The sequence below is a fragment of the Coenobita brevimanus genome, chromosome 88, assembly GCF_032717465.1.
Source record: "Coenobita brevimanus isolate Jiangsu-jjx chromosome 88, ASM3271746v2, whole genome shotgun sequence".
Lineage (NCBI taxonomy): Eukaryota > Metazoa > Arthropoda > Malacostraca > Decapoda > Coenobitidae > Coenobita > Coenobita brevimanus.
Genome location: NC_137041.1, coordinates 23896193 through 23918734, shown reverse-complemented (window position 1 = coordinate 23918734; position 22542 = coordinate 23896193). Strand labels below are relative to the sequence as shown.

Below are 22542 nucleotides of genomic sequence, written 5' to 3'. Positions count from 1 at the left end.
ACTAAAGCACCTCAAACACTTCAGTACCTTTCGATTTTGCGTTTCGAGAAGGCCTTTAGAAGCCGGATGGTTGGGTATGACATTACATTTATTGATGTTATACTGCTTACATATCTCAACAAGAAGACTCTTGTTAAACTCTAACCCATTACCCATGATAACAGTGGATGGTGTCATGAATGGACGAATGACATGATCAATGAAAAGATGTTAAAAACTCTCAGCAGTGTTGTCTTGGGAAAGCTATGAGAACACAGTAACGAATGACATGATCAATGAAAAGATGTTAAAAACTCTCAGCAGTGTTGTCTTGGGAAAGCTATGAGAACACAGTAACGAATGACATGATCAATGAAAAGATGTTAAAAACTCTCAGCAGTGTTGTCTTGGGAAAGCTATGAGAACACAGTAACGAATGACATGATCAATGAAAAGATGTTAAAAACTCTCAGCAGTGTTGTCTTGGGAAAGCTATGAGAACACAGTAACGAATGACATGATCAATGAAAAGATGTTAAAAACTCTCAGCAGTGTTGTCTTGGGAAAGCTATGAGAACACAGTAACATGGGAAAAAATAATCTCCCGCAGTTAAATACTTTCCACTAGACTGCATAAGAGGCAACTTAAGGAGGTCAACAGAAACAGCTCCTCATGGACGTGATGGAACTGGATATTCCAAGAGTGGAGCAGATAATCTGGTTGACCCTTTATTACGATTACAGGCAACACAGGAATCACAGTAACATTGACTTCCTTACACATAGTAGGTCAATAATATGAAAGGCTTGTTTCCCTTCCAAGCGGGCCCCGGGCCTCCCACATGCTTAATCCAGCCGTGCAACACTGGATGGTAACCATATAACCAAACCATACGTGCTCCCTACGTGTCAAGTGGGTTGGTGGAGGGTTAGTGCCCCTCCCTGTAAAACAAATAACTCAGAGTCAAATGGCCACCCCGTACGGGATTATGGCGTCTGGCAATAGATAGATAGATAGATAGATTGTTTCTCTCAAACACCGATGTTTTCCTGGATGGGATGCTTGAGGTGTGTTATGGATGAGGTGGAGTACTGCAGGTAATAAATCGGTGGGAACAAGTTGGCATACCTCTCTGTTAAGTATGTCCCTACCGGTAAGAGAAGTCTTCCTATACAAAATATCACTGTCTAACAGGAGATCATCTAATGACACTTGCAAAGTAGGTAAGGTTGAAGCATCTCCTGTCTCTAGGAAATAAATAGCCTCAGAGCACAGAGGGTCTGTGCACCGACAGATATAAACAACATCAGAGATTAGAGTGGTGTAAGGAACTTCATAGGCTGATACGGTGAGACTGCTGTGGTTACATGACATGAATGAGCACCTGCAACTACATTTGACTTACCCTGCACATACTGAAGGGTTGGGTTGAAGTCTTGGATAATAATTGACCATCATGCTAGACGTCTGATAAGATTTCTTCCTTGAAATAGAAAGCACTCAGAGAGCGCATGCCTCCGCCAATGCCATTGCAGGATCCGGATCATGATCCATCCCTAAATTTAATCAATTCTTTCATGGCGCATGGCGTACCGTTCTACAAAATTTCACTGAAATTCATTAGGAAATTTTTTAGACTTCGTCTGGACAAATTGACAGACATACAAACATGAGTGAATACAAAATCCCCTTCAACTTCTTTGGCGGAGATAATAAATCTCAACGAGATTATATGTTTGGATATATATTGGATATCGGTAGATTGTGTCTCTGAAATGTTTGAGAGACCAAACAACTGCTAAAGCCTCGCAATCAGTATACTGTAGTTACATTCAGTAGCACTGAGGGCATGAACAGCATCCACTATTCCACTTTTCGTCTTTGCATGATTAATTTGCATAAATGCCGTGCCCAGGCATACCCCAGACGCGTCTGTACAATGAAGAAAAAGCTTCTTATAACCAGGGAACGCCAGGACTGAGGCATTAATAAATGCTGTCTTCAGTGCTTCAAAGGCATGAGACCTGTCATTAGTCCAAACAAGAGGTTAATTTTTTAAAGAAATTTAATACCAGTACACCAGTCCTGTATAAGACAACCTTAGCATGTATTCAATATGGACGGTGGGTGTTAGCGCCGAAGTGGTGACATGTGAAGGTACGTACGAGGACTACTGGGCCTTGGGATAGGCCCTGAAGCCTTTGCGCAAAGTCGGACACATAAAAAAAAAAAAGAAGAAGAAGAAACGAGCAGCGATCTGTGCATAACCTTGAATAAATCGCCTATAGTAGCCACTCAGTCCAAGAAAACTCCTTACATCATGTGTACTGGTGGGTTCTAGGAAGTCAGAGATTCCCTTGACTTTCTCCTCTAAGGCATGAATTCCTTAGGCATCAACCACATCTCCAAGAAGCTTAATTCCCTTATGCAGAACGTTGCATTTACTGAGCTTAATCTTTAGACCTGCCATGTAGAGGCAATCAAAAACTTGCTGATATTTAGCAAAATGATCAAGGATTGATTTACTCACTACATTGATATCATCTAGTTAAGCAAAAAGAGAATGTGTTACCACTTAATACAGAATTGATAAGTTTCATGAATACTGATGGAACATTTCTAAGGCCAAAGGAAATCCATTTGAAGAGACAGTGGCCATAAGGGATATTGAATGCAGTTATAGGGTGAGACGATTCTTCCATTTCAAATTACCAGGAGCCACTAAGTCAAGGGATGTGAAAACAACTTTATTCCCGCCATTAGATTCCAGTAAGTCTCTTAAGACGACTGGCAATGTGAATCGATTGGGTACAGTGACAGTTTAATTTACGATGGTCAACTATCGGTCTAAATTCATCTTTCTTTAGGTACTAGGAAAAGTGGATTATTCCATGGACTGATGGAGTGTTCAGTGGTGCCCTGATGTAACATATCCTGTACTATCTTGTCAGTTTCTTTTCGTAAGCTATGGGGTAATCTATATGCAGGGATACAAAATGGTTGAGTACCGAGAATCAGTTCAGTAGTATGCTTGATCACAACGTCCTTACCCACAGGCTCACCAGGCAAGCCCACATTATCTGCAAAAGATTAATTGTTCTATATACTGAGGGAAGTCATCCGGATTTACCCGAAAGGTGAGATCAGCTGAACGAGCTGTAGCAGAATTCGTAGAGTTTTCAGTTGTATATACACCGTGTATATCATCCTCATCATCATCCTTAACAGTATGTCCTGTCACACCTTCATGGCTGATGGGTAAACAGGGAAATGGTCAATCTTTGTACCACTTTTAATCTTTAGTTGAGCATTTGTAACTTTAAATAAGCAAAGATAACACAAATATTCCTCCAACATGGAACACAATGCCGACACTTATGTTAAGCCATTCACACAACTTGTCTCAAGTACGGTTAATGCATTCACACTTTTCTTCCACACCTACAACACGAACAGGGACTTTAATGATTTTGATGTGCAGCAAAATTGTGCACCATTCTGTCACTGTTTGTTTTATCTATGTGTGTTGCAAAATGTTGTTCAGATTATTTGAGGTACCTAAATGAGACGTAAATGAGTCAACCACTGAGTCATTGTTAGAGGGGGTGTCATGAGATACTGGGACTAAATTATCCTCATTGCTCTCTACTTGTGGTTGTTGATTAACGGTAGAATCTGTAATCGACTTTACCTGTGAAAGGACAGGGTGTGGGCAATTCATGTCTATCTGTCTATTCATCTATTGTGAGAAGCCTTATTCCCGTTACGGGTGACCACAAACAAATCGCCTCCATGTCGCTCTGTCCTCCGCCATTTCATTATCCCTCTCCCAGCTCACACACCCCTCTCTCATATACCTTTCCACTCCATCCCTCCATCTCATCCTTGGCCTCTCCCTCCCTCTCCCCCCCTCCACCTCACTCACATACACTTTCCTCGTCAGTCTCTCACTCTCCATCCTCTCCACATGTCCAAACCACCTCAATATGTTTCTCCTAATGTTTCCTGTCACATCCACATCCACACCACAATGCTCCTTCACTTCCTCATTTATCAGTCTGTCTCTCCATGTAACTCTACAGGCTTCTCTCAAATAACTCATTTCCACTGCTCTCCCTCTTGACCTGTGTCCCTCCAAGAAGGTCCAAGCTTCACTTCCATGCGTTAGAGTTGGTATCACAATACTGTCATGTAGTAGCTTTTTCACATCCATGCTCACTTCCCTGTTTCTTGTCACTGCTTTCTAGGAACCAGCAACCTTTCATCCCTGTTGCACCCGTTCAAGCACTTCACCCTCTAAACTTCCGTCCTTACTCATCACACTACCCAAGTACTTAAATGCACTCACATTTTTCCATTTCCTTCTCATCCAGCCTCACTGTACGTTCAGTGACTTCACTTCTCTCGAAGACCTTACGTTTACTCTTCGCTACATTCACCTATAGATTCCACTTCTTACACACTCTCCTAAACTCATCCACCAAGCCTTGCAACTCCCCTTTGTCTTCACTTAACAACACAGTATCATCTGCAAACAACAGTATAGGGAGTTTCCAAACACTGCCCTCTCTCATTAGGGCAGTTTCAACATGCACTGCCCTACCGTGTATCTCTTTTATAACCCCATCCATATACATACTGAACATCCGTGGAGACATGACACATCCTTGTTTCAATCCAAGCTTCAAATAGAATAATTCACTCAATTCACTATCCACACGCACTGCAGCCCTAGCACCCTCATACATACTCTTCACAGCCTTCAAGAACTTCCCATCTACTCAATATATTCTTAATACTTTCCACAATCCTTGTCTCTCCACCCTGTCAATGCTTTCTCCAAATCCATGAAGGCCGCATACAACTTCTTTCCCTTCTCTAGAAACTTTTCTACTAAAGGTCTAAGAATGAATATCTGATCTACACAACCTCTACCCTTCCTAAAACCTCCCTGTTCTTTTCCAACTAATTCGTCTGTTATTTCCCTAACTCAGTATCCTACCATATATTTTTCCGATTACATTAAGAAGACAAATGCCTCTATGATTACCACACACTCCTTTTTGCCCTTTTCCTTTGTACAGGGGAATATACCTGACTTCCAACCCTCCGGCACTCTACCTTGCTCCCAGGCCAATCTGCACATCTTCCACATCCATTCTACTAGTATCTTTCCCCCATGTTTCAGCATTTCACCACACACTCCATTAATTCCTAGGGCTTTCCCCATTTTAACTTTCTTCATTCCTTTCACAACTTCCATCCTACTGTTTTCTTCCTGTCTTCACACATCCTTCCTTCTCCCAGCCATTCCCCAGCCACTTACACTTGCATTACTTTCATTCTCTACGTTCAACAATTCCTTTAAGTGTTCTCTCCATCTGCTCACTTTTTCTCCCTTCTCAACTAGTAATCTACCATTTTTATCTTTCACTCCCCTACTAATTTCATTTCTACCCTGTCTGTCTCTCTTTACTTCTTTCCAGAACATTTTCTTACATTCCCTCCACTTGACACTCAAATTCCTTGCAAATTCCTAATCCACTCTCTTCTTACTCTCTTTTACTAATCTTTTCACCTCTCTTCCTTTACATATTACTCTCTCTTCAGTCTCTCAACTTCTTCCACGCCCCTGTTTCTCATCCATTCATTATATACTTTTTCCCTTTGTGCCACAGCATGTCTCAACTCTTCATTCCACCATGCTGTTCCATGCACCCCCTTTCGTCTTCTCTTCACCCCACACACCACCCCACATGTTGCACATATTTCTTCTGTGAATATCTTGCACACACCTTCCACGTCCCCCATCTGCTCCAATTTATATTTACCCGATCGTTCCTCCATTTCTCTCTATTGTGCCTATTTCTCATTCTCTTTAACCTTTCCACTCTCCTTGCATATACTCCTTCCTCCCGTCCTTCCCTTCTTCTATTTCTCCATTTTGCTTGGACCTTAATTCTGACCACCACTTGTTGGTGGTCCACTCCCCGAACCTTTATATGCTCTTGCATCCATTATACAACTTCGCATCATTTCATCCACACACACATAATGAGTCATTGCCTTCCTTTCATTCAGTTCACCACCCACCCTTCTCATCACCCTCCATGTATACCTGTGGATCATTAATTTTGTGCCTGAAGAGGGTATTGGCTATCACCATCCTCCTCCCGGCACAAATGTCCACTAAAGCACTGCCATTCTCATCTATTTCAGCAGGCACACCTCACTCATCAACTACTCCATCCACCTTCACATTCCCTACTTTACCATTCATATCACTAGTCAAAAACACTCTCATTCGTTTCAAACTTTTCCATGCACACTTCCACATTTGTCCAGAACTCTTCTCTCACTCTGATTGCACGATCTTGTGTTGGTGCATACACACACACATCGCCCACGTTTGTAGCCCAACTTTCAGTCTTACCCACACAATCCTTGAGCCAACTGATCCATACTCTCTTATATTCTCCTTCCATCTGTTCTCACAACAATACACACTCCTTCTTTTGCCCTCTCATTCTCACCTACTCCCGCGCATATACCCCATCCATACTCCTATTCTCTCACACTCTCACTTCACCCTTTAGTTTCAATTAATCTGCATACATCTACTTTCGCACCCTCAGGCACCTGGACACACTCTCTCTCTTTCACCTCATCAATTTCACCCCTTACATTCCAAGCTACCATCCATATCATGTCCTTTGTTCAGTCCATAGTCGTCATCTTCTGGTCAGTCCTGATCCAAGGCCTCTTGTTCGTATTTTTAGTTAGTTTTTTTTTCCGGGGAGGGGCACAAACCCTCCGCCAACCCACTTGCTGTCACATAGGGAACACGTGTCGATTGGTTATAAGGTGGCTTGCCACTCGATGTAGAGCTACCCTAAAAACAGGGTACCACTACACTAAGTGGGTGGATGATGGGCGCCCCCACCTACCACTCTCTCTCTCTCTCTCTCTCTCTCTCTCTCTCTCTCTCTCTCTATATATATATATATATATATATATATATATATATATATATATACACAGTATAATAATGCCTAGTTGTATGTATGGAACACATATTTTATGTAGGTATAAATGGTAACACTCGTTGGTAGTAAATGAATGCTATAATAAATGAATGAATAAATAGAGTGTATAATAGTTTTGTTGGTTGCAGTTATTTAGTGACTGAATTATACAGATAACTGAAATAGGTACGTGTACGTATGTTGTAACTACACAGCATGTTTTATATGTTTGTGCAGAATTTTTGTCTACCACTGTGTATTGTATAAATGAAATGACTATGTAACTCACTAATTTTTACCATGGTGGGAATGGTGTTAGTGATGGTGCAGGTGGTGATGGTGCTGTCCTTCACGGGTTGATTGACATGTGGTGTTGTCTCAGCAAACGGGGACAGCAACGTCGACTTCCCACACTCTGGTGGCTGTGGTGAGTAAATGAGTAGTGATGAGTAGCTTGAGTGAAGAAGGATAAGTAAGATGAGTGGTGAATGAGGGTTCTGGTATCTGCTGCCGTCGTCTTGACCTCTTCACTCCTGCGTCAGCGTGGTGATGTTGGTGGACGTAGAGGGCGGTTGGAGAGAGGGGTCGTGATTTTGGTGGTTGTTGCTGTGTTATTGCCCTTCATTTGTTTGTTTTATTTTTCCTTCTCGATATATTCTCGGTCCTTTCTTCTTGTGATTCACTCATTGTGGGATGAAAATTGCTGCTACTTGTAGGTGCGTGTAGAAGATTACACAGATGCAGAGTTGTTACTTATAGTTAATCGTAGAGCTTGTTTTTCCTCACTCGTAATTCGTTCTTCTTACTGTATACTTGATTGTGGTTATTTCATTGTAGAATTGTAGTTTCTTGATAATGTAGAATCAACTGTAGAACTGACGCTGAACTTGGTTACCGTCTCGCCTGCTTTTGTATATGTTCACTGTAGGTTCGCAGACGAGGTTTGTAATTTTGCTGCCACCATATTTTGTAGTAGCTTCATAGCATCCTGTAGTGGGTTTTGTGGATCAATTATGCATATATTGTACTCGTGGACGAGAGGTAGTTATCCGTGAGTAGGTTTGTATGTAGATAATCTTAGTTCCCTTTATCATGCAATGACAGGAGAGGTAAAGATGAGTATGGGACTATTTATAATTTTACTGTCTTGAAAAGATTATCTAATGTCTCCCACACATGAGTGAAGTATAGAGCAGAGTCCCGCTGTTACCTCCCAGACTGTCTCGCTAGACCCCTCTTCTCTTTCCCTCTCTCTACCAACTCTCGCCCCCTCCTTCTGACTTCTCCTCCTCTTTCTTTCCGCATATAAGAACTTCCATCACGTGGGCTACACTGTCGTCAAAATGTTCTAGAAGCCTGTGTGTATGTATGTGTGTATGTATGGTGGCTTTCCGGCCAAGCGTCATGGGGTGCTGAATGTAGCATTCCTCAGTGGGAATTTGCAAACGATGTTCCTGTAGGCCCTAGCCATGACTTTGGTTTAACCTTCTAGATTACATCTACGCTACTAGCCATTATTTATGATATTTAAGAGTCTTGACAGTTGAAATCACCTATAATAGAAATTTAAGAGAAAAGAAAAGTTGATAGGAAGTGTTCCATCTTAGAGGTAAAGTAGCCAAAGAAGTTTTCATAATCAGTAGAATTACTAGATAAGTGCACAACACAAATGTATTTATTTAGAAAATGGCTGGATAGCCAAATCCAGAGAGCAGACAATTCAGAAGATTCAAGTTCCGGAACGGGAGTAAAAGATTTATTGTTGCGTACATATACACAACAGCCACTTTTGGCTTTGAAGTGAGTCTTGAGAAAACAGGAGGATACAGAGAAGGGTTTCCTATCACTTGCCTCAGACAGCTGGGTCTCAGAGAGGAAGAGAAGACGAGGTTTAGAGGAACAGAGGTGGTGTTCAGCAGAGAAATAATTAGAGACAAATACGACGTATATGGCGGAAATGAATAAAAAGTGAGCCAGACAGTGGATTCACAAATGTCACTTGGTTGTCAACAGGCAAGGGGCTGATGGTGGAAGCTTTTATACCCCTCCCGCCCTGGGGACTCCGTAGACTGGAGTTGCGATGCTGTTTTGATTTAATTTTGAAACAGGAAGTGTGTTGTAAAATCTGCATATAGTTTCGTGTTGACGTTTAGAAGAAAATACTTAAGAGAGTATGCTGGTCTACTCTCTTAGTTACTAAAACACTGAAAAATTATCACCAAAAAGCGACGCTCAGCAGCAAGTCCTGAGAGCTGATAGTGGAAGCTCCAGCTCATCCTGTCACCAACTTTCCATCCACCTTGGGAGTACTCCCTATTCAATTGGTGTTATAGTCACCGTATGCACAGTGAGACTGGATGGTCAGGAAAAGAAGAATGTTTGTGCATTCATATAATTAGGTAGTGTGATTAGTGTGCATGGAATTTAGAGAAGTGCTCGAAAGAGTACAGCAAGGTAGGAAGGTTGCTGGTTCTCTGAATGCAGTGATAAGGTACAGGGAAGTGAGCACTGAAGATAAAAGTTGCAGCATGACAGAGTTGTGATTCGCACTCTAACGAATGAAAACGAAACTTTGACCCTGTTGGAAGTACAGAAGTCAAGAGTGGGAGCAGAGTAAATGAGTTATTTAAAAGAAGCATATGATGTTGCATGGAGAGAGAGACAGAAAAATAAAAGTATAGGAGCATTGTGGTGTTGATGTGGATGTGACTGAAAGTGTTAGGAAAGATACAATGAGATGGTTGGCATGTAGAGAGGATAGAGAATGAAAGACTGACTAGAAAAATATATGTGAATGAGACGGAGGAGGGGAGTTGGAGCAGATGAAGGGATGGAGTGGAGATTTATGAGGGAGGAGTATGATATATGGGGGGAGGGCACACCAAATGCCACATGACAAAGTGAGTTGTTTTGGCCATTCTTTACGGATTTAAGGCATCTGACAATAGACAGTGTTCGCAATTCGATATGAATACCTTCATCAAAGAAATATATAAAATTGTCAATATTATGATTTTGATTGAGGATATCGTGATACTGATCAAAGGTATTAGCACAGGAACAGTCTGGCTGACTGTATCTCATGAGCCATTTGCACATATTTGACGCTGTAGCTGAGGCTGTATACAGGGCCGGACAACATGATGAAGAGGCTGATGTGCATTAACATATATACCATTTGGCCTCCTTAGCTTGAATATATTAGCCATTGCCCAGGAAGGTTTGACTTACTGCCTTTTTGAGGGAAATCTCGTTCATTCTAAACCAAATGGGCGAAGAGGGATGCCAGTCAGATTTGTAGCATCTGTTACTGGTGCCACAAAGATCATTATTTCCATTATACGTCAGGTGAAGCATTTTCAGCTAATTTTCGTCCACTCTGATCATATCCAGCAAATATAGGAAAATACAGGACAAAATCATGTTTACGCATTCATTTATGTCCATCACTGCAGGCTTCTATAGTAATGCGGGGTGAAAAAGGCATTGTATGCAGGGTGGAGTGGATGGTAAGCAGACTTCTCGAAGAAATTCGAAGCTTGTATATGAGTTTGCAGGAGGAGGAGGGTCAGTGAAAATGTGGATCAGATGAATGAGACTATTTGGGGCAGACTCGGCGATTGTGGGTGGAGGGGCAGGTCGAGGTTATCACACTGTGAAAATGATTGCAGAAGATGAATGCCACCGGCGTGGCCAAAGAATGTAAAGAATCTCTCTCGAAGAAAAAGAAAGTAGAGAAAGAGGAGAAAATATACAAAGAAAACTAAAGCACGCACTGAATACACACCCGGTGTTGGATGAGGCAAGCTAAATAAGAATATACTGTACAGCAAGAAGTGCTGCCATTTTAGTGGGTCACTTACCAATTTACAGGATGCGCCACCACCAGACCGCAGTCCTTCTCAACGACTCGCTACATTACCACAACACCCAAGCAAACACGATTACGTGGGCGGCTGCTGCAGTACTGTTCTCTTACCTCCGCCACTCGCAACATTGCAACAACACCAAACCAAACACGATTATATAAGTGACTGTCCTCTTACCTCAGACACAATGTTTTCTTCGTCACTTTTATTGAATTTTATATACGAGTAAGTTTTACCGAGGTGGCTACAGTCGGTACACTGCCACAATACTCGACCAGACACTGATAATGTGAGGCAACTGGTGCGGTACTATCCTCTTAACATCCAACAAACGGCTATTCGCACACTCATATGCTATTATAAGGGAGTCTAGATATTTCCATGCAAATTTTACGCATCTGGCTGTAACCTAATACTGTTTTGCCTTAACACCCGACATGCAATACATAGTGTGCAGTGAAGTTACCATTGAGTATTTCCGCTCATTTTTGATGTATTTGCGTGGTCAATCCTTTCTAATGTCGTGAGGTATTCTAGTATACCTAACAAGAATGCAGAGGTTACCTCTCTAGCAATACCAGGTTTAGGTTACTATATATAAAATGAATTTTTGCAATTTTTTTAAACAATGCTTGCAGCCATCATCTGTAAGATTGCACCTATCACTGACGTCACGGTGGTCAAATAAGTAGAGCTCTTGTTCACCGGTCGACTGCAACACAGCTGTATAGAGTTGATGTAGCAGTAAGCCATTTCCTGCTTAATCACCTACACCATGTCGTCAGGGTATGGAGTGATGTAGTAAAACATTTTTGCCTGTTTTGTCATTTACACCAAATCATAATTCCCATGATAATATAAACCCACTCTTTCGAATGAAGGACAGTCACGTCTTCAGTCAGTCTCTTCTGCATTTTGAAGCTGAGAGTCATTTGCCCATCTGAACCAACAAAACAACCTCGGCTCCAGTATGTTAATCGAGTTCACGGACACGAACGAAACAAAGCTGGCCACTGTAATGAATATATACTGAACAGCAAGTATACTACTGAAGTTGAGTTTGTGTGTGTGTGTGTACGGGTATATGGATCAGTGTTGCCAGATGGTGCAGAGGAAATTTCAGGAGAAAATTGCCAAAAAATTCGGTAGATATACGTAAAAATTCGGTAGACACACACCAGTATATATATGCACTATATTGGTACTAATCATATATATTTCTGGAATCAGTTTAATGAAATTAAGGCAGTGCCAACTGCAGTGCCGAATTTCTGACTGATTAGGAAAAGCAGGGCTGCCAAATATTATGTCATGGCACTATATTTACAAATAAAAAGCAATAGAAAAGCGCTGGATTCGATACTGGCAGAGTTACTAATTAATCTTACAAACTTAACATCCAAATAAATCAACAATATATTTTGAGCCTTTAGGCCATTATATTAGGTCTCGTGGATGTGTGTTCCTCATTATCTGCAACTCATCCCCGAGCGTTCAGTCTCGTCACCTTCCTGTACACACCAACGTGTTTAATACGAACGGGTGGCAGTCGGCAGTGGCACACGTACAGAAAACGTCACAACACTGGCCATCCAGTCCTCCCTCACCCCTCCCCAGGGCCTCCCTCCCTCCCTCCCTCACCCCCTCTCTCTCTCTCTCTCTCTCTCTCTCTCTCTCTCTCTCTCTCTCTCTCTCTCATATTTAGCTCTTATGGATTTTCAACTGCCGGGAAGCATAATTTCTGTAGATTTTCTGGAGAACCTTTCAAAATTCAGTAGATTAGAGCAATAATTCGGTATTTCTTGAGATCCATTAGAAATTCAGTAGATCTCACGATTTTTCGGTAGATCTGGCAACACTGATATGGATAGATATAGATAGACACAAATAGATTGGAAGAGATACAGATACAGATAGACGGGTAGAAAAATATATAGATACAGATACATTGATAGTTAGATAGGTATGAACGTATGTACAGTATATGTGAATGAATGTATATATGTACTGAATGTATGTATGTATATATGTACTGAATGTTTGTATGTATATATGTACTGAATGTATGTATGTATACAGTATATGTATGTATGTAGCTCATGTATCTATGTATATATTTATGTAGCAAAACTTCGAACCCTGACTAACGTTTTTCATGAAATTTTGCAGACGCTGCCACTAGTGGGGCCAACAGCTGTCATACCAAGTTTGTTCTAGTCTGATGTCCTCTTAGAGGGTGTTTACTCCATGCTTCTGGGACAGGTTCGGTACTGTAATGTTGGTGGCATGGTGTATTGAGTTTTGCATGTTCAGGTGTGTGTGTGTGTGTGTGTGTGTGTGTGTGTGTGTATGTGAGAGAGAGAGAGAGAGAGAGAGAGAGAGAGAGAGAGCAAAATGTTGCTCTCTGAGGTGATGCTGTGGCCATTTGTGCGATCCTGTGACGCTGAAGCCTCTAGGTGCGTGGGGGGGAGAGGGCAAGCAGCTGTGTGACAGTAACCAGAGAATGCACTTGTATTTACCTATTACGGCACTACTCCCAGCTTAACTCTTTGCGTAACAGACAGTGATAGTTTAAGCATTTTATTATTTATGTTAAATTGCTTCTTATTTGGTACAAAATGTTAAACTTGCTCGACTTTTTTAAGCAAATGGTACCTACAATGGCGAGGCAACAAATCCATGCTCTAGACGGTGTGAATGTTTGCTTTAACATACAGTTGTGGTGGGTAATCTTTACGCCACAACCGCCTGCCCTCTATCGCACCATAACAGTAAGACCATCATACACATACCCCATACATATACCCCCAGGTGGGAAGGACACTTGATACCTTCCACCCTCCCTGTCCTCTATCGCCCCATAAGAATATTAACGTCATAGATCCCGTATAACCCCTGGCCAGTAGGACACATGATACCCTCCACCCTCTCTGTCCTCCATCGCACCTTATCAATAATATCTGACCGTCATATATAATACCTCACGGCCGGCAGGACACATGATACCCCTTAACTGGCCATAACACTGATGAGTTATATCCGGCTTCTGGCGGATTTTTAAAATGAGGCCTTTGGAGACAAAAGTGGTACCATATATCGTAATTTGGCATGGAAAACCCAAATTTGCCATGAACTGACACCTAAAGTGGCATCATCTAGCAACAACTTTAGTAAGAGTGCTTAATTTAAGCCTAATGAGACATAAAAGTGGTCCCATATAAAGTTATTTGAAATGGAGAATAGAAACTTGCTGTCACCTGGCACCTGTTGTGATGCCATCTAGCAGCAACTTTAATAAATTTCTTCCTTTAAGCCCACTGAGACATAAAAGTGGTCCCATATAGGGTTAATTGACACAGAGAATTCAAATTTGCTGTATTTGACATGGACAATCCAAATTTGCTGTGCCAGCATCTGGGTAATGGATCTCTCTGTTAAGGTTAGTTACTTTTTACAGCACACTGTTTGAAAGAAAAGCCTCACCACAGGTCCCTGAGCAATTCTGCTCTTGTTCTCCTCTAACTGCAATCTCATTGAGTCCAGCCACTCAGTCTTTCTCTCCAATGGCTATATTCTATTCTTGCTATATGGCCTGACCACCTCCATGTTATGATTTTATATAACTTCTATAGTGTTTTAACTTTACAGTAAACCCTCTGTTTTGGCGACTAAGTGGTGCCAATATAACCTCACCAAACTCAATTTCGCCAAAACAAAGGACTTAATTAAATGGAGAAAATTTTAATTGGTTCCTAGGGGTCAAGAAAAAGTTAGATTTTTCTCTTATTCCACTTTTATTCTGTTGCTGTGAGGTAAAAGTAATTGCTGTATTAACATAACTGTTGAAAAGTAACCCAGAAACAGAAACTGAGGTGCACTGATAGACTAAACTAGTATGCAAGGCTGACAAAATTAGGTTAACGTAGGACTCCCTGGCCCCTCTCGCGGGCTTCTCCTCCACTTTCCTCTACCACTGCCTCCCTTGCTGCTTCTGCCTCCGCCACTATTTCATCAAAACCTTCAAAGTCAGTATCCATGGGTAGGCTATGTTCATCTTCTTCCGTATCATCTTCCACAATTACACATTCGACTGCCTCTATCACTTGCTTGTTTTCTTCTCGTTCCCAGATGAAATAGCCAGGGATCAGATCCTGGTTACAGTCCCAGGTGACTGGGCTAAATAATATGGTTGCCAGGCTGGCATCAAGCCAAATGTTTCAAATTTGTCTTTTTAATAACCATTTAGCCTCAAATTTTTATGTTTGGCAGCACTGGTTCGTGGTTCGTGCTCGGTAATTTTTCGCCAATTTTTAGACTTTAGTCGCCAAGATTAAGGGTAAAATATTTTGAATTTTCCCGTCAACAATAAACCTGCCAAAATGAAGGGTTTACTTTAGTCTGCTCTCTCATATGGCTGATCTCTTCCTGCCTTCCAAGGATATTCACCACATAGACCTTTCCATTGAATTTTCGAGAATGGATTAGTTTGTTTTCCATCTGATATTAAATTAGCATACTGCTTAATGGGATCAGTGAATCTAACTGTTTCAGCCATGCTTTCAGATGTTGCACTTTTACTGAAACAGTTCATTCTTATTCAATTGCTTTGGCCATGAGACACTCATCTGATCTGAAAAATGATTGATGAGCAGATTTTTTACTTCACAGTTAGTGACACTGCCTACTTCAAAATGTGTGTTCACAGCATCCGTAACAAAAGTAAGTTCATACCCCTTGCCATTTGAAAGACCCTTTTGATGTCGGCAATATTTGTCCATGCTTTTGTCTTATGACTAGGACTTTTATTTGTACATCTTTTGTCTTTTAAGCATTCATGCTTTAGAAGATAGTTGTTTATGCAGTGTTGGTGGCACTAAATATCTGCTCCAAACATTGCTTTATTATCCTGGAGATCAGAAGTTCTGGTGTAAACATCATCCTGCCTGAATACAGTAGCTTCCAGAAACTTCATTGCCCTATTTGATTACAATATTCGATATTTTTTGTAGTCACCTTTATGTTTCACAACGCCACATACTACACATTTGTTTTGGTATATTTCACTTTCATATGTTGGGTGCTGGAGTGCGGCAATGCTTGATCGACCAGCACGCTGGGGTCTGCTCTCTGTTGAGAGCTCAGAAGTCCTGCTAGCTACTATTCTGTCTAAATCGGACTTCACTGTGGACGTCTTGTATCATGTGTTGCTCGTGTGATACAAAAAATCCCCTTTATGTATTGCCTTCAGTCTTTTGTTTACATCATCATCTCTAATTACTGCTGCCTCCAGGGCTAGTGTTAAGCCAAATGGACCAGTTGCTCCCAAATGGGCCTCACATCTAAGGGAGCTAGTGTAGGGGAGAGTGGTGATGGTTCTGACAGTGGGATGGTTTGAAGAGTGCGTGTCCTGAGAAATGCATGGGACCTAGGGCTGCAAGGTCTTGTGTCAAAACGCGAGTTTGTTTACTTTGACCACATGGAACCTCAGAGCTACAAAAACCAGACTTTTTGATGCAGGTCATTTTTTATTTTCCTGCAACTCCGATTTTATCATTTTAGCATATATTGTAAGTTCTACATCCATGAATATGTCAAGCAGTGAATTATCCATTATTATGGTGAACCAGGGGGTCCCACCAAAAATATTCCCAATTGGGCCCTGCAGCTCCTAAGGACAGCCCTGGCTGCCTCATGTATTCGCTTATGACCATTTTCAGATCCTATCGTATGTTCTGAAGTAGATGTTTGGCAGCTAATGTGCTTTGCCTTGTTGACCAACTGCAATTGGATGGGCTCTGAAGCAGCCATCAGCTTCATTGGATTTATATCTGCCATGACTTCTTATTTAATTAAACATCAGTTTGAAAATCAAAGAAAAGAGACTGAACTCCCTCATGCAAGATGACGCATAATGCGTCAAAACAGTGTTAGGGTGAAATGTAACCAATGATATACTCTGTGTCATTATCAGTGATGGTCTGAAGAGATAGTTATTTGGCAATTTTGGACAAAAATATTGACCAAAAATTAAGTTTTAATAAAGTATGTCAAACTTTGGTGCATCATAGGGGAGAGTGTGTATTTCAAGGCCAACACTTTCAAATATTTGATTTTAGGTGATCAACTCAAAAACTGTTGGTCATACTGACATTCCAAAAACACCACGAGAAGGCTAGTGAAATTCTTCAACTAGACATATGCTCAGTTCTTGCACAGTGCAGGCAAAATATTGTGCTAGGATGTTGGGAATATATTTGAAACTATTTTCACTCTTACACAAGTTTATTATCACTGCATTTCTGTACTTTACTCATCAGTTTCATGTCTTTTATTAGCTTATAGTATAAAAAACACTGAAGATGATGTTATACAATTTATACCAATGTAACCAATTTCTGGGGCAAATAAAATCCATGGGAATGTATTCCATTGTGTGCGAGCCCAGGCTGCCTTCCTGCCTTTCTCTCTCATCATGTCCCACAAACTTACTGAAAACTTAAGGTGCATGAGGGGGTTAATCATAGATAATTATAATGAATTAATTATCATTTAATAAGGCTGTTTTGGAATAATAAAAGCATTATTTTGAGAAAAAAACACGAGAGTATAATTTCACAGGGAAATCAGGGAGAAGAGAAGAATGCACAATAGAGTTATTAATTTTGTTCTGATAAGGTAAAATGTTAAAGGAAATCAGAAAAAAAACTTTTATTTCTAAGGCAGATGCATGCACAGTAATGGCCACTACAGATGATTACATCAGCAGATGCAGAACAAGCCCAAATTGAAACGATATATATTTAGTTTTTCTCATTAACCCTCCGCATCCCGACTACTCTGGCACAAAAAAAAATCACCCCAATTCCGGTCACTTTTTGACCTTGTTTTTTTTTGGTTAAAAAGGTCAGTTTTTATGAGAAACCATGTAAAACAACCATTAAAGTGCTCATCTGGCTCAAGAAATTCCATTTTGGGGGGTACTCCCTATTGCTGCCTACTCTCTTGTGGTCCGCAGCATGCCCTTGTTCTCTATGAAAGGGCCAATTATACCAGATTTGGGCAAAACACTCAGGGAACGTACAAAGAGGTTCATTACGTTGGAATTGGTAGGCCATACAAGAGCATAATGGTTTTCACACACTAATATAGGGTAAATGAGTGTAGATTTACTAACAGAACACATCAAAATTGCCAAATTCTTGCACACTATACTCACTATGTGTGTCTTTTCCACTTACGCTATACCATTTCTCACCTTACACTACTGTTCTAATATATTTACAAGGCCTTACAATTATACATTGCATCATATATCGCAAGTCCATGCATTCTTAGTAGTTCTGTATGGTGTGGTATTCTTTGAAACATGAATGTATGTACAATCCTACATTGCACTCAACACATTGACATCTTGTGTCCTTCCTCTGAGTTTTTGGCCTGACTTTCAAGTACTTGCATACTTGGCACTTGTGCTGGGGATTAGCATGGGTCAGTGTTGGAGGGATGGGTTTGGGGAAGTGGCATGCAGAAAGCCGCAGGGGAGTTTGTGAAGCACTGGCAATGTGGGGAGGGGATGGAGGGGCCGGTCCTCTGCATACTTTCCGATTATCTCCCATACCAGTTCCCTCACAAACCCCTCGAAAGTCTCCAAAGTATCTGTGGTCAGTCCGTGGAGATAGTGAGCACTGAGTATGGTGATATCAAGGAGGTGAAGAAGATTTTTTTGTACCACTTTCATTGTGGTCCTGGCACAATCCACATCTGAAATCATGAAGTCAGATTGATCTACCTGGCACATGTTGATGTTGTATGCCATGACTGACTCCGGTTTCCAAACATAGTTCCTCCTCTCGCTACGGTAGTCCATGGACTCTGTGCGGTACACCAGAGGGCGATGTTCCGTTGACAGGAGGAAGACATTTCAGTTGTGGTACCAGGTGGTGGCGAGGATGTTGTTTGCCTTGAGAAACACCACCTCTTTCTTATCAAGCTTCCTTTCTAACTTCGGCAAGTGCCAGTGGTTTCTTTTGATGGTGCCACAGATTCCTGTCTCCTGAAGGTGGAGGTACCAAGTGAGAAGAGGGCTAGTGTACCAGTTGTCCAGGTACAACACATGACCATGATGAAGGTACTGCTCAATAATGGTTTTCACCACAGCCTCTGACAGTCCTGTACTCTGATCTTCTGTGATGTCTGTCTGTGTGCCTGTGTACAAAACTATACCACATCACCAGTTTTACAGTCACACATCACGAAGATCTTGAACCCAAAGTGATGTCTTATGCTGGGTATATATTTTTGAAGGAAATGTTGCCTCTCCACAACATGAGACTCATCTATGACAAAGTCTCTGAATGGATAGAATGAGGAGCAGAACTTTTCCCGCCATGATCAAATACCATCTGTATCCTCCTCATTTTATCAGTGTTATGTATGTTAGCAGGGTCCTCAGGATCATAGAAGTGAGGCAGCTCATAATTTGTTGAAACCGGTTATGACCCATTACCTTGCCAAAGAAAGGTGTGTTGAGCAATGAGTCCATTGACTAGTATGCCGGGATTTGTTTGTTTGTTTGTTTTTACAATACTCATCAAAAGAAGTAGGCCCAAAAACAGGTACATCTCACCTGTGGTTACAGGATAATCATACTGTTTGCTGTGTTTGCTCTGGGTCCCTTCAAGCTGGCTGGCTTGATGCTGGCTTGTTGTGAAGGTGTTTGTCTGTTCAATTATCTACCTCACAAACTCCAGGCTGAAAAAGGTCTGGAAAAAATCCAGCTTTGAGGAGCCTGCATTCAACCAGGGTATGGTGCAGCCAGACCGCCACTCCTCCGTGAAGGGGTGAATGATGGGAGTGAAGTCATTCCCATATTCCCAGACCCAGGATGCAGCACCGTCTCCATTGTCATCTCCATCATCACCCTCGTCATGGAGAAGGTTGGGGAGGAGAGGGGGGGTGGGGGATAGGGAGGTGGAAAGTGGCACCCTTCCCCACTAATGCTCCTCTTCCTTCTCTCTTTTCCCTTCCCCAACCACGAAGGCAGACGACGACCTTCAGCTTCATCCTCCTCCTCATCATCATCACTCGATCCTTCATCTTCAGGCAGGAAAGGCTCGTGCACGTGCATGGGGTGTGAGTGGAACTTCCCAGCCATGCAGTACCTCACACATTTCACCTTCCTTGGGGACGGCGCCTCCTCATCACTACTATTGCTAATATGCTCAGGCAACATGTAGTCTTTGTCTACAATATCGTCGTCGATGGGGGAATCACTGCTACCAGTAAAGGTATTCAATAGGTCTTGAACTACTTTGTCAGACAGACTTTGGCACGATATGTCTGTCTTAGGTAGTGCTGGCAACAGAGTGGATGAATGCAAGGCCACCGCAGGTCATGTGGGGTCAAGGCATGCTGCCGCCTGGTAGCTACTAGAGAAAGGTCTGCCCCACATGCCTACCAAAAGTCAACCACGAAACTTGAAAAATGTGGTGCTGACGGAGTTAGCAACTGCAGGGTGTTAATGTACGTCTCTGGGACTGGGCATGACAAAAAGTTTGGATGTATATATATATGTCTCTGGGATGGTGTGGATTAAGATTGATTCAGTCTTTATAATTCATACATCATATCAAAGAATGTCTCAAGATCAATTTTGTGAGTCATAGCTTCGCTATAAAGGATGAATTGATATTAATTTATGGTCATTTTTGTTACCCTTACTCCTAAAAAATGGCCTTAATTTTTCTATCAGAACCCTAAACACAGACATCAGTATCTCACTTACTGGCGGGTTACAGAAATGATAACCAAGGTTTCCTGATAAAGTTATTGGTCTACTTCAAAACCGTTGTGGGTAACTTAGGGTACATTGTTTGCTCACGAGAACCCCCCTGGCTGATCCATTATTACTAGATGCCAAATTGCCTCCCACTCTTGCTCCCTGGTCTGGCTTAACCGCTCTGCTATCCCCTGAATTTATTTGCATCATTTTTTTTTTTTTTTACTTAATATCATGAGTTTAGACATTTTTAGCATTACATATATCATTCAGTGATAGTCTACATAGTTTATGACAGATAATGCTTTTATAATATGATGATTAGTGAGAATGGTTAGGTTGAATGTCACTATTTAAAATAAATGCCCTGTACACAATGTCTGAAAATTTTACTCCCATTGTGATATCGTCATAACACAGCATAGGCATAAAGAACACTGTTTATTGCCGTACCTTCACATAATATTGTTACATCCCAGTCCCCACACTGCCACAGGCTCCAACAGCAGCAGTACAGAACAGGAAGGACGTTGCCCAGTGAGTTAGTCTTCCTATGGTCAGCCTCTAGATGTGCAGTACACATGATCAGCTGAGGTAAACAAAAAAAAATGGTTTCTTAAAGTTGACTGCCTTTATTTTCCAAATAATTCCACTTAATGCTTTCCAACTTCTCTTCATTGTTCTCACAAGCACTGAAGCTATATACAAACTTTACTAACTGCTATTACACTTATTGCTTAACAACACTCCACAGTTATTACATTTAATGCTTAACACTTCGCTGTTATCTTAAGCACCAGTGATACACTAATTTCAAATACCCGTCACTGTTTGCCACTGTTTTCACAAGTACCAAAAATATACAATCTTCACCAAAACTGACTGCACTTCACTCAAACTGAACTGAAACCCGACTGAACTCGTTCTAGTCTCTTATCAATCATTAATATAAGCTTGCATTATTCGAGAAACCTCTACATTCCACGAGTATACTATCGACGGGCAACAGTTGCCAATTCAGGACAACCAAAACATGCCAAAGCTGTCTAACATTACCTAACATTCTAAATCATTTACCATACAAAGTTAACATACATATTTTAACAAGCAGTCACTTAAATAAAACATTACTGAGAAAAAGAGCATAAAAAAAATTAATGTACATCTTACGAAATAACTATGCTCACAAACAGCAGGCAAACTGGCAACTAACTCATACCGGAACTAGCTACCGTAAACATCAGGAAACCCATCCATCCATCCATTGCCAGACGCCATGTATCCCAAACGGGGTGGTCAAGGGCTTAGAGTTAATTGTTTTACAGGGAGGGGCACTAATCCTCCACCAACCCCACTTGACACGTAGGGATGCCAACAGCATCTGGTGTTCCCAGGCGGTCACCCATCCAAGTACTAACCAGACCCAACGTTGCTTAACTTCGCTGATCGGACGGGAAGCGGTGTACTCAACGTGGCATGGCCGTTGGCATCAGGAAACGTCGAGAAAAATCTTGGTTACCTAACTGGCAAATCTTGCTTCTTAACACTACCCCCTCCTTAGTTCTTTATCTCCTGACAAAACTACACAATATACTGTATGCAAACACAAACCTTAATCTTAATGGAACATCTACCTGTACACAAAATAATCCTTCAACTTACCATATCCTCTTCTATGCTGTTTCTGATGATGTCCTTGCACCTCCAAACAGTCCACTCCTCCAGGAAGGTCTTGGTCCTCTTCTTGGTTCTTCTTCTTCTCTTGGGAAATTGTCACCATCCTCTTGCACTTCAGCTCTTTGGTCCTCTTCAGCATCCTAGGCTGTGGGTGAGCACAATTCCTCGGAGACGTCCCAGCTGTACTGTCCTGGCCCATGGTACTGCCACAGA

At 41.5% G+C, this 22542-nt stretch overlaps 1 non-coding gene across 1 annotated transcript; it reads right to left on the bottom strand.

The window, feature by feature from the left end:
* Positions 1 to 22021: 22021 nt before the first annotated feature.
* LOC145411254 (5S ribosomal RNA) lies at positions 22022 to 22140 on the bottom strand. The gene has a single exon (XR_013899382.1). It is a non-coding gene; the product is annotated as a 5S ribosomal RNA (ribosomal RNA).
* Between the last annotated feature and the right edge of the window lie 402 nt (positions 22141 to 22542).